The following is a 14,150-nucleotide window of genomic DNA, read 5'->3' on the forward strand; positions in this document are numbered from 1 at the left end:
TAAAAGTTTTTGAAAACTTAAAAAGAAAGAGTCAATTAAAGATTTTGAAATTTAATTAAAAGAATAGGTCAAACAAGATAAGACAAGATTTGAAATTTTTTTTTTAAATATTTGAAATTTAAATTTGAATCTAAAATTTGAATTTGAAAATTTTGAATTTTGACTTTTGAATTTTAAATTTTTTAATTTTGAATTTTTAATTTGAATTAAGATAAGATAGAATTTCGAAATTGAATTTTTTAAAGTTGAATTTAAAATAGGATAAGATAAAATTTTGAAATTCAAAGAAAAATAGAAAGATAAGATAAAGATTTGAAAAGATAACAAGATAAAAAAGATAACTAACAGGACACCAAACTTAAAATTTGATATTAAATTAAAATAAGGTAACAAGAAAATTTGAAATTTGAAATTTGAAATTTGAATTTTGAAAATTTTAAAAAGACACCAAACTTAAAAATTTTTGAAATCAAAGGACACAATTTTCGAAAATTTGGAAGAAAAAACACAACAAGGCACCAAACTTAAAAATTTTGAAATCAAACAAAGAAAAATACTAAGAAAATTTCGACACAAAGGTAGAACAATCATGAATAATTTTTGAAAAACTCAAGAAAAGAAAAACTAAAAAAACACCAAACATAAAGATTGACTCAAGACTCAAATAAAAGGAAAAGTTTTTGAAAAAAAATTTTGAAAAAGAAACCAAGAAAGTTTGAAAATTTTTAACAAGAAACCAAAACACAAGTAACACAAACAAAAGAAAAACAGTAAAAAGAATCTGATCTAAGGAACAAGACAACTGTTAGTTTGTCAATCTCGAAAAATTCTCGGCAACGGCGCCAAAAACTTGGTGTTTAAAACTCCGCACAACTTAACCAGCAAGTGCATCGGGTCATCTAAGTAATACCTCAGGTGAGTGAGGGTCGATCCCACGAGGATTGTTGGACTGAGCAAGTAATAATTATCCTGCACTTCTTAGTCAGGCAGATAGGAAGTTGATTGGTTGTTATTGAATGCGCATAAAATAAACAAGAGAGCAATAAAGAAATAGCGAAGAAACAATAGTGAGAAATCAATTAAGGTTTTGGAGATGCCTTATCTTTCCGGATTAACTTGTCTTACTGTATATTCCAATAATGAATGATTCATTCCATGGCAAGCTGTAAGTGATTAACGCCACACTAATGGTCATTAATCTCCTCTGATCCAGATCAAATGCCACGCTAATGGTCATTCAATCTGAACGAGGGTGAAGCTCTAGCAATTCAATCTCTGATGATCCTACTCAAAATGCCACAGATAAGGTCAGATCTTCCGGATCGGAGAATGAAGCCTAATGATTCTAGCTTATACCACAAATGTCCTAATTGTCCCAGATCTTAGCTGAACAGATGTTCCCATGTCCCCAATGAGATTGTGGATTAGTGGTGCACGAAATTTAACTCCGCACAACTGAACTGGCAAGTGCACTGGGTCGTCCAAGTAATACCTCAGGTGAGTGAGGGTTGAATCCCACGAGGATTGTCGGATTGAGTAAGGAATGGATACCTTGTAAATCTTAGTCAGGCGATTAGAAAAGATGGTTGTTTGTTGAAAGCATAAACGAAATAATAAATAACGAAATACCAGATTGAGGTAAAGAAAAATGATAACGATCTAGTTAAGGCTTCGGAGATGCTTATTCTTTCCGGACTAACTTTTGTTATTGTCTACTTCAATAACGAATGATTCATTCAATGGCAGCCGTAAGTGATTAACTCATGTCCTCTCATCAATTTAACCTCTTCTAAACCATAGCAGTCCACCATATTCGAGCAACTCATGTCCTCTCATCAAGTTAACTCATCGTTTCTCACTATAGCCGAAGATGAAGCCCTAAGCAATCCACTCCCCTTTGTGATCCTACTCAAAATAGCACAGACAAGGTCGGATCTTCTGGATCAGAGAATGCTATTTTCCAGACTCTAGCCTTAGCACCACAGAGACCTCAGTAACCCACGATCAACGGGATTTCATGTCACATATCCAAAGTTAGCCCAGGTACTCTCTTGGAATCCACGATGTATTCTCTAGCTGTAGCTCAATGCTATCCGGGTCAGGACTCGCACGGAACCCATGTAGAACAGGGATGAATGTCATGTTTTACCTCCAACTTATAAAATTAAAGAACGAGAATGCCTCAGATAATAGAATCAGACATATATTGAAATAGAGACAGTAATATTATTAATCCATGGGAATCAGCAGAGCTCCTAACCCTAACTTAGGAGGTTTAGTTGCTCATAGCTTACAGAAAATAATAGTGAAAAGGTGTGAAAGGGTAAAGATATCCAACAAGGGTGATCTTTGTTCTATTTATACTAATCTAATAACGAAAATAATACAAAAATATGATAGACTAGACTAGAGGTGCAAAAATCCACTCTTGGGCCCACTTTGCTTGAGTGCTTGGGCTGAGCTTGGCGTCCAGCTTAAGGAATGGGCATTGAACACCTATTAGGGGGGTAATCCACGCTGCCTTGTGCTCCTTGGATGGCGTTGAATGCCAGGAAGGGGGTGCTTTGGGCGTTCAACGCTGGCTTAGTTCCTCTTGGGGCGTTGAACGCCAGAAAAGGGGTGTTTTGGGCATTCAACGCCCAATATGTGTAGACTCCTTCAAAGAAAAGTATAAACAATTATATATTGATGAAAAGCTCTAGAAGTTAGCTTTTTAACACCATTGCGAATGCGTCATTTGGATCTTTGTAGCTCCAGAAATGCTTGTTTGAGTGCATGGAGGTCAGGATCTGACAGCATCTGCTACACTTTCCTTGCCTCTGACTCGGACTTTGCCAAGACTCCTCGATTTTAGCCAGAAATTACCTGAAATCATAAGAAAATACAACAACTCAAAGTAGAATGCAAAATTGTGAATTTTGCACTAAAACCTACTAAAACATATTAAACTCAACAAAACATAACTAAAAACTCTATGAAAATAATGCCAAAAAGCGTATAAAATATCCGCTCATCAGAATACCAAACTTCAACTGTTGCTTGTCCCCAGGCAACCAAAAATAGAGTAGGATTAAAAAGAAGAGAAAGAGACAATAAATTTCAGAGTTTTCAATGAAGCTCAGTTCCAATTGATGAGCGGGGTTAGTAGCTATTTACTTCTGAATAGTTTTGGCATCTCACTTTCCTTTGAAGCTCAGAAGTATTGACATCTTTAGGAACCCAGAATCTGGATGATATTATTGACTTTCCTAGTTTAGTTCTTCTTGATTCTTGAATACAGCTTCTCTTTGAGCTTGGCCGTGACCCTAAGCATTTTGTTTTCCAGTATTACTACTGGATACATAAACACCACAAATACTTAATTGGGGGAAACCTTGGATTCGACTTTAGCTTTGCTTAAAGTCCCAGACAATGGTGTCCAGAGTTCTTAGGCACACTCTTTTGCTTTTGGGAACACGACTTTAACTGCTCAATCTCAAGCTTTTCACTTGACACCTTGACACCACAAGCATTTAGTTAGGGGAAGCAGCTCAATTGAGCTTTTTAGGCTAAGATTTTGTTTCTTTAGACCCTCTTAACCATTAATGCTTAAAGACTTGGATCCTTGCTCTTGCCTTTTGGTTTTAAGATCTTTTGTCTTTTTCTCTCTTTTCTTCTCTTCTTTTTTTTTTCATTTTCTTTTCTCCCTTTTTTCGCTGGTTTTCTTGCTTCAAGAATCAATTTTTTAGATTTTTCAGATCACCAATAATACTTCTCTTTTTTCATCATTCTTTCAAGAGCCAATACATTTTACTCCAACATCAAATATGCACTATTAACTCATGCATTCGGAAAGTAAAAGCAAGGCCACCACATCAAAACTATTGGAATGATTCATGATAAACTTAAAATTCATGCATCTCACTTTTCTCTTTTTCAAATAAATTTTTCTTTTAAGCACGGTGAGAGATATGTGGAATATTTTATAATTCAAATAAAACAGAAAATAAAAATTTTATTCAAGTTTAATGGATTGACAAGTGGGATAATTTATACTTAGTTAACAAAAATAAAAATTACTTAAACTGGAAAAAATGGGAAATTTACTAGTGATCATGCAACCTAGAACTAGAAAAACAGAAAATAAAATACTGAAAGTAAGAACTTGATAGGGGTGAAATTCAACCACCTTAATCATGGTGGTCACTGTTCTCTGTAGAGGAGGTCTTCTGAAGCTTCAGATCTTCTAGCTCTCGCCCTTGCCTCTCTTGTTCCTTAACTAGTTTACAAAGCATGCAAGACTGGTCTTTTTGTTCCTCTCTCAATTGATCCAGAGTGGATTGCAATTGTGCAACAGATGTTACCAGCTGAGTCCAGTATTCAATTAGAGGGATGCTCTGATCTTGGGGTGGCTCGGGTGTCTTCCTTTTAGGATGATCAACTGGCTATTGGATCTTGTCCTAAGCTGGTATTCTGGTGCTCTCTATGCTCTCCTTGGTAATCGGGTTGTCTGTTGGGATACATGAGTCTCTGTTAATCAGGACTCCTGCCTCATTACACAAGCGAGAGATAACGTTTGGAAATGCCAACTTAGCTTGAGTTGACATCTTGTTTGCAAATTTGTATAGCTCACAGGGGATTATTTGGTGAACTTCCATCTCATTCCCCATCATGATGCAGTGGATTATCACAGCTCTTCTGATTGTGACTTCAGAACGGTTGCTAGTGGGGAGTATGGAATGCCCAATCAAGTCTAGCCAACCCTTAGCAACTGGCTTGAGGTCCATTCTTTTCAGTTGGTTTGGCTTGTCCTTTTTGTCATTGATCTGCTGAGTTCCAGGAAGAATATGTCCTTTAGGACTTGGTCCAGCTTCGGATTGGCTTGTACCCACCTGTTAAAGGATTTTGGGTCATCCCTTTGTGGGAGTAATTTAAAGATATCTCTCACTCTATCCAGATTAAAATGGAGAGTCTTTCCTCGGACCATAGTGTACCATGTATGGAATCCCCGTCCCTCTCTCTTTTGTTTGTCTGTCATCTACAAATTTGCATAAAATTCATGAATCATTACTACTCCAACATTTGTTATGGGGTTGCCCAAAGTTTCTCAACCCTAATTCAAATTTGCTCTTGGATCTCCGGGTACTCGTCTTCTTTTAATTCGAATCTGGCCTCTGGGATCACTGTCTTCTTGCTCATTACTTTATAGTAATGTTCTTCATGCTACTTGGTGTAGAATCTGTAAGGTTTAAAAATAGCTATTGGTGTTGGTAGGTCATCTTCTTTCTTTTTTCTTGAAGCGGATCTTCCATTCTTTGGGGCCATGGAGTTTAAATGGATGAAAAAGCAAAGCGCTTTCTACACCAAACTTGAAAGTTTTGCTTGTCCCGGGCAAAAAGAAGGGAAAGAGGAGTGCAATGATCCGAATGGAGTGGGGATGAGGGAGTGTGGGGTCGAATGGTGATATATGGGGGGGTTGGGTTTTCGAAAGAAGGAAAAGATAATAAAGATATGAAGAAAATCTTTAAAAAGATAAGAAAGATAAGATTTAACTTTTTAAAGTGTTAAAGATATGAAAAAGATTTGAAAATTTAAGAAAAGAATTGAAAAAGAATCGATAAAGAATTAAAATTTTGAAAAAGATTTGAAAAAAAATTGAAAAAGATTTGAAAACAATTTGGAATTGAAAAGATATGAAAAGAGATTGAATAATGTTTAAAAGAACTTTGTTTAAAAAGGATTGAATAAAATATGGTTGATTTTGAAAAACCTAATTTGAAATAGGGGAAGAGATGATTGAAGAGATAAGATTTGGAAAAGATATGGTTTTGAAAGAGTCAAACTTCCTTACCCTGATTTTGGCGTTGAACGCCCAGAATACCCCTATTCTGGCATTCAACGCCGGGCCCATACTCCTCATGGGCGTTGAACGCCCAGCCTAGCTCCCTGGCTGGTATTCAACGCTAGCAGGCTCCCCTTATGGGAGTTTGAACGCTCTTCTTTCTCCTTGTCTGGCATTGAACGCCAGCAAGGGGCTTCCCCCAGGGTGTTCTGTTTTCAGTTCTGAATATTTCTATCTCTGTTCTAAGTGGTATACATAATCACAAACGTTGGAAAGCAAAGTAACTATGAAAATCAATTGAAATTGAAGGAAAATAAAATCAAATGGAAATAAATAAAGGAAAAGAAAACAATAATACTTTGCTTATCGTTGGGTTGCCTCCCAACAAGCACTTTTTTTACTATCATTAGCTGGACTTCACTGTACTCATTTTAGTAGCAGTGTAGAGCTTTCTTGCTTAAGGTTATCCCCTAAGTAATGTTTGACTCTCTGTCCATTAACAGTGAACCTCTTGTCGGAGTATTTACCTTGGAGTTCTATATGGCCATAGGGTGACACATTAGTGACCACAAATGGTCCTATCCAACATGACTTGAGCTTCTCAGGGAAGAGCTTGAGTCTAGAGTTCAAGAGCAGAACCTTCTGGCTAGGTTCAAAAACTTTGGACGATATCTTCCTGTCATGCCACTTCTTGGCTCTCTCCTTCTAGATTTTTGCATTCTCGAATGTAGCAAGTCAGAATTCATCCAACTCATTCAGCTGGAGTAACCTTATTTTTCCTGCTGCCTTAGTATCAAAGTTGAGGAATCTGGTTGTCCAGTAGGCTTTGTGTTCTAGTTCCACTGGCAAATGACACGCCTTCCCATAAACTAGTTGATACGGTGACGTTCCTATAGGTGTCTTGAAACCTGTCCTGTATGCCCAGAGAGCATCATCAAGTTTCTTTGCCCAATCTTTTCTAGAGGTGCTCACGGTCCTTTCTAAGATTCTTTTCAGTTCCTTGTTGGAGACCTCAACTTGCCCATTTGTCTGCGCGTAATATGGGGTTGCCACTCTGTGGTGAACGCCAAAATGGTGCAGAATGGAGTCCACCTGTCTGTTACAGAAATGATTGCCTCCATCACTAATCAGTGTCTGTGGGACACCAAATCTACTGAAGATGTGTTTCTGGAGAAACTTCATCACTACTCGAGTGTCATTAGTGGGTGATGCGACTGCTTCAACCCACTTAGACACGTAGTCCACTGCTACAAGGATATAGGTATTTGAGTATGAGGGGGGAAAAGGTCCCATGAAGTCTATACCCCACACATCAAATAGTTCAATCTCTAGGATCCCTTGCTGAGGCATGTGGTGACCATGAGGGAGATTGCCAGCCCGTTGGCAACTGTCACAGTTACGTACAAACTTTTGGGAGTCCTTGAAGAGTGTTGGCCAGTGATAAACCGCTAATTTACGATTTATTTTGTATTGAATTGAGTGAATTTTATCCATTATTCTCACACTTATTCATATAATTTGCATGATTTACATTTTCCTTCCTAATTTTGTGCTATGATCGAAAACATGATTTTTTTCCTTAAATTCGCTAATTTTAATCTTCTCTTATTACCATTCGATGTCGTGATATGTTTGTTAAGTGTTTTTCAGGGTTTATAGGGCAGGAATGGCTTAGAGGATGAAAAAGAAGCATGCAAAAGTAGAAGGAACACAAGAAATTAAGGATTTTAGATTCTGGTAGCGACGCGCACATGTGGATGACGCGTACGCATGACGAGCGTCACGTGCTGCAATTAACAGAATTCGCTGGGGGCAATTTTGGGCTGCTTTTGACCCAGTTTCAAACCCGAAAATACAGATTAGAGGCTGCAGAGTGGGGCTAGAAAGGGGGAATCATTCACTTTTTATACACACAATTTTAGATTTTAGATGTAGTTTTCTAGAGAGAGAGGCTCTCTCCTCTCTCTAGGTTTAAGGTTTCTTCTTTCAATTTCTCTTTAGGTTCAGGTTCAATCATCCTTTAATTTAGTTTTTGTCTTACTTTTATTTGTTTAAGCACTTTAGTTCATCATCTTCTCTTGTTAATTTCCCTTTTTTGTCATTTTTATGTTTATGAGCTCTTGTTACATTTGATTTCTGTTAATGCAATTTATGTTTTCCATGTTTATTGCTGCTCTCTTTAATTGTTAGTCATTGATGCTTGCAATTGGTTGTTTGGATTTAATATTCCTTGTTAATTTTATCATGCTTTTATTTTGTGCCTACCAAGTGTTTGATAAAATACTTGGGTGGATTTTAATTTAGCTTTTTACGTTCTTCACTTGGATTGATTATTTAGAGACTCTTTAGTTATCAAAAGTCTTTTGTTGATTGGTGATTGAAGATTGCCGGTTAGCTTGAACTTCACCAAAGCTAGTCTCTCACTATGAGTTGGCTAGGACTTGTGAACTCAAGTTGATTGTATGCACTTGACCTTCCTCCATTGGTTAGAGGTTAATTTTTAAGAGCTTTCGTAATTATTACATTATTTTCTTGCCATTTTGACTTTCTGGTCTCTTAATTCAAAAATTCCAAAAACATTTTCCCATAGTCAATAGTAAGTACACTTCTCTGCAATTCCTTGAGAGACCACCCGAGGTTGAATACTTCGGTTAATTTTATTGGGTTTGTATTTGTGACAAATAATTTAAACATTGATTGAGGTTTAATTGTTGGTTTAGAACTATACTTGCAATGCAATATTTTTGTGAAAATTTTTATCGACATTTTTCTTCCGTCAGCCAGTAGAAGGCGCTTTGGAGGACCTTGGTGGCTGTTCGCTCTCCTCCAAAGTGTCCTCCATAATCTGAGCCGTGGCAGTACCATAAGATTTTTTATGCTTCTTCTTCAGATACACAGCGGCGGATTATACCGTCTGAGCATCTCTTGAAAAGATATGGTTCATCCCACAAGTAGTACTTTGCATCATGTATGAGTTTTTGAACTTGTTGTTTGCTGTATTCCTTGGGAATGAACCTTATGGCCTTGTAGTTTGCAATGTCTGCAAACCAAGGTGCTGTCTCGATTGCAAAGAGTTGCTCATCAGGAAAGGCTTCTAACACCTCAGTAGAGGGAAGGGATGTCCCTGCTATTGGTTCAATCCGAGACAAGTGGTCAGCCACTTGATTTTTTGATCCTTTTCTGTCTCTGATTTCTATATCAAACTCTTGCAGGAGTAGCATCCATCTTATCAGCCTTGGCTTAAAATCCTGCTTGGTGAGGAGATATTTGAGAGCAGCATGGTCAGTGTAAATAATGACCTTAGATCTTATTAAATAAGATCTGAACTTGTCAATGGCATAAACCACTGCAAGTAATTCTTTTTCTGTGCATCATTTAGAACACAACTGGCATAATAAATGACATGCAAGAGCTTATCATGTTTCTGTTCCAAGACTACGCAAATGGCATAATCACTGGCATCACACATCAGTTCGAATAGTAAGTCCCAGTTAGGTGCAAAAATGACCGGTGCAGTGATAAGCTTGGCTTTCAGAGTTTCAAAGGCATGCAGGCTCTCCTTGTCAAAGACAAAAGGAGTGTCAGTGACTAACAGATTGCACAGGGGTTTTGCAATTTTAGAAAAATCTTTTATAAACCTTCAGTAGAATCCTGCATGTCCCAGGAAACTTCGGATTGCCTTAAATTGGTGGGCGGTGGTAATCTTTCAATTACTTCCACTTTAGCTTGATCCACTTCTATCCCATTGTTTGAAATCCGATGTCCAAGAATAATTCCCTCAATTACCATGAAGTGGCATTTTTCCCAGTTTAAAACCAGATTTGTTTCTTGGCATCATTTCAGAACTAGGGCCACATGGTCAAGGCAAGAATCCAAGGAATCTCCAAAGACAGAGAAGTCATCCATGAATAGTTCAAGGTATTTTTCAACCATATCAGAGAAAATAGAGACCATACACCTCTGAAAGGTTACAGGTGTGTTGCATAGGCCAAATGGCATACTTCTGTAAGCAAACACACTATATGGGCAAGTAAATGCTGTCTTTTCTTGATCCTGAGGGTCTACTGCAATTTGATTGTAGCCTAAATAGCCATCTAGGAAGTAGTAAAATGAATGACCAGCCAGTCTCTCCAGCATCTGGTCTATGAATGGTAAAGGAAAATGATCATTTCTTGTGGCGTTGTTGAGTCTTGATGAGCGAATATTTTATATGCTTTTGGCATCATTTTCATATAGTTTTTAGCATGTTTTGTGTAATTTTTATTCAGTTTTCATAGGTTTTAGTGCAAAAATCACATTTTTGGATTCTACTTTGAGTTTGTATGTTTTTATGCAATTTTAGGTATTTTCTAGCTGAAATTGAGGAGCTGGAGCAAAAGTTAGCAAAAGCCTGATTCAGAGACAGAGAAAGCATTGCAGATGCTGTCCGGATCTGACCTCCTTGCACTCGGAAGAGCTTTTCTGGAGCTAAAGAAGTCCAAATGGAGCGTTGATGAGTCCATATTTTTCGATGTATTTTTGACTTAATTTGGATGGATTCTAGCACATGAGCTCACACGTAAGCACCAAAATAGCATACCTTTGTGTTTGATCCCTAATTTGATTCTAATGTGAAAACATGCATTTTAATGCTTAGATTAGTGATTTTTAATTCCACTTTTATGTGATTCGATGCCGTGATATGGTTTGTGAGTGATTTCAGCCTTGGAGGCAAAAATGGATGGGCAAAAGTTGAGGAAAGCATGTACAAGGGAGAAAACACGAAGAAAACGAGAAAAAGCACACACAGCGAAGTGTGCGTGCACACAAGCGAGGATTTCCACGTGTGCATGCGCACAAGCACCTGTGCGTACGCACAGGTCAATTTTCAGCCGAGTGTGCGGACGCACATGTCTGTGCGTCCACACAGGTCCCTGCACGTGATTGCATTAATGAAACACGTGCTGCGCAAATTAGGAGGCCCTTGGCTCATTTTTGGAAGGCTAAAATGCTGTTTTGGAGTGCTATATAAAGGAGACTTCAACACTTATCAAAGGGGGGAGGCATTGACGCATAATTTACATAGTTTTTCATAGTATTAGGAGTAGGAGTAGTGTAGAATAGAAAGCTCTCCTAGGGTTTATCAATTTCCATTGTAGCAATTTATAGCAAGCTATGATTTTGAATTTTCTTCAATTGTAAGTACTCTCAATTTCCTCTTTAATTAAAGCACTTTTACTTTCAGTCCCTTTTGGTTCAAGTTACTTTGTTCATATTGCAATTTTGTATTTCTTGAAATTTTGATTAATGAATTTCATGTTCCGTGCTTCTTTTATGTTTGATTGCTTGTTTATGCTTGGTTCTGTTGATAGTTGGTTATAGTTTTCCATTTTACTTTGCAATTTTCCATGTTTTACTTTTATGCATACAAGGTGTTTGTGAAAATGCCAACTCTAGGTTTTGAGTAGATTTTCCCACCTTGGCTTGTGGTTTGAGTTCCTAGGATACTAGAGTCATAATGTCCGACATTTAGTGGTAATTCTTGGGTAGTTAGTTGACTCTTGTTTCCATTGACGCTAACCTTTTATCAACTCGTTTGGTAAGTTGGTTAGGACTTATGGATTAAGGTCAATTATGCTTGCTTGACTTACTCCTCGATGGTTGGGGTTGACTAGGCGAGATTGACTCATCATAATTACCATAGTTGTGGTTATGGCGATGATAGGGTTCCTTGGATACTCATTCCCAAGTCAAGGCTCTTTATTGCACTTTCTTGCATCTTCATTAGCTTTGATCTCATCTTCTCCTTAATTGCATTGATTATAATTTTGAGCATTCCTTAGTTCTTTTATTTCTTATTTCTTTTAATCTTTTGTTCTTTGCACAAAACCCCCCTTTTGTCCCTTTAACAACAGAAAGCATAACATTTCATTTGCATTCCTAGGGAGAACGACCCGATGTTGAAAGACTCTCGGTTATATTTTGTTTTGAATTGGAATATTTGATTTGAGCATTACTAGTTGGCTCGGAACTATACTTACAATACCAATCTTTTCTTGAGATTAAATTCCTAGTCGACGAAAATGTTCAACTATCAAATTTGGCGCCATTGCCAGGGAGTGCAAACGGTGTTATATCTTTTGGTTGTTGTAAATATGTTAATAGTGTAAATAGCTCTTTTTGGTTGTTTGGTTGTTTTTCCTAGTAGAATTTTGTTTATATTTTCTTGATGACTTTTTCACACCATCACCACAATACACCCCAATTGAACCCAAACACCTACCTTTATAATCACCAATCTTATACACCATCACCTCACTACATACAAAACCCTTACCCTCATGAGTTTGATTGTCAACCTTTATCACCTCAATCTTCATCTTCATATATGGATCAAGCCACACAAGAAGTACTTTTCATGCTCATTCAAGAACAACAAGAGTTCCGGGAGAAGGAAGAGCAACTCATGTCTACCTTAGCAAAAGCTTTGGATCATTTAGCTTCATTGCGTTCGTGCCACAAGCAAGAAGTTCTAGTGGGTGAATGCATGGGACCAAGTGAAAAGTGTGGAGTGAAAGAAGAATTACAAAATCAAGAAGAAGATGTCAAGTCACAACACGAAGTGCAAAAGGAGATAAATGAAGAGTGGGTAGGAATTGATCAAGAGGATTCCATCATTCAAGATTTTTTGTCCAACTTGGGTAATTCCTTCTATGACCTTCATGGACCTCCATTATTAGATTTGGAAAGAGATGTTGATGTGAACTTCACATAACCTCCAATTTTTGACTTGAGTGATGATGAAGAAGATTCAAAAGAGGTTGAGGAAGATGGTAGTTGCCAATAAGTGAAAGCATCTGTGCAAGAGCAGATTGAGTGGGTGAAGACTTCTCTAACAAGCTTTCTAGCCCCACATCAATATGCCGTTTTAGAAACAAATGGTCAACTTTGAATCTTTCTTGGAGTAGTGGATGGTGAAGAGAAGAATGTTAATTGGCAAAGAAGCGGAATGTTCATCAAAGGAGCCAACTTAACATTTGGAACTCAATTATGGTGCAAGAGTCAATGTAGTGGACTCCGGAGAGTGCACTGATGAAAAGTCATTTTATGCTAGTTTCACAAGCATTTTTCATTTGTTTCATTAGGTTTTATGCACTTTCTTGCACAATAAGTAAATAGTTAGAGTGGAATTTTGTGTTTATTTTAGTTCAATCAAACATCATTTATTTTAGACAAAATCATGAGATTTATGCAAGAATTAAGTGGTTATTATGAATGATGCAAATTCTTATGATTTTGGTGAGACTTTGATTGCGTGTTTGCTTGATTTTAGGTGAGAAAATGAAGAAATGGAGAAGCATTCCAGGATAGCATTGCGTTCAAATGAAGAACGCCACGCTCAGTAGGTGCGCGCATGCGTATAGGACGCTTACGAGTCAGGAAGCAATTTTCGAAGATCCACGCGTACGCGTGCATGACGCGTACACGTGGTAGTGGTTGGCACTCATTTTCAAAGAGAGCGCTACGTTCATTTACTCAGCGTTTTCGGGCAGATTGAAATTTGGAGGCAAAGTTATGCAATCGACGCGCACGCATGGGCAGCGCTCACTAAGCCAATGTAGCGCTCACTAAGTAAACGCTATCAACGACGCGTACGCGGGAAAGGGGCGTGCGAGCATGTTTGGAGTTGAGGATTGATAGTGACGCGCACGCGTACATGACGCGCACGCGTCGATGAGCAAAAGTGCAAAAGGACGCGCACGCGTTAGAGACGCGTACGCGTGGATGAATGAACGCTGCGCTCACTTTGAGAAAGCAACGTTCCCTTGGAAGCAGCAACCAAGTGCCATTTTGACCCACTTATTCACAGGCCAAAAAGCCCACTCCAAGTACTGGATGACAGATTTAGAAAGTGTATAAATAGAGAAGAATTTGATTTCATTGGGGAGCTCTCTTTTAATTTTCATTTTTAGAATTTTTAGAATTGAGATCGGATCTGAATTTTTTTCTGTTTTGTCTTTGTCTTCTGTAACTTTTACGTTCTGTTTTGGGTTTTGGGGATTGAAGAATTCTTCTGAATTTCTTCAGCTTGAAGTCATCTTTTACTTTTTATTTTTTATTTTGGAGAATTGGAGATCTGATCTTAGCTTTCCTTCCACTTTATTTCAATTGCGATTTGTTGTTTTCTGTTTTGTTAAGAGAGCAATTGAGATCTTAGTTTTCTTTTTGTTTTGTTATTCTTCTGCAATTTTCCATTCTCTTTTAAGATTTCAGAATAGATCTAAGTTTTCATTTTTCTTTGATTCTTCTGCTTCCATTTATGTTTTGAAACTAAAAGCATAATTTACCT

Source organism: Arachis hypogaea, chromosome 15 (genome assembly GCF_003086295.3).
Source record: "Arachis hypogaea cultivar Tifrunner chromosome 15, arahy.Tifrunner.gnm2.J5K5, whole genome shotgun sequence".
In the NCBI taxonomy this organism is placed as follows: Eukaryota; Viridiplantae; Streptophyta; class Magnoliopsida; order Fabales; family Fabaceae; genus Arachis; species Arachis hypogaea.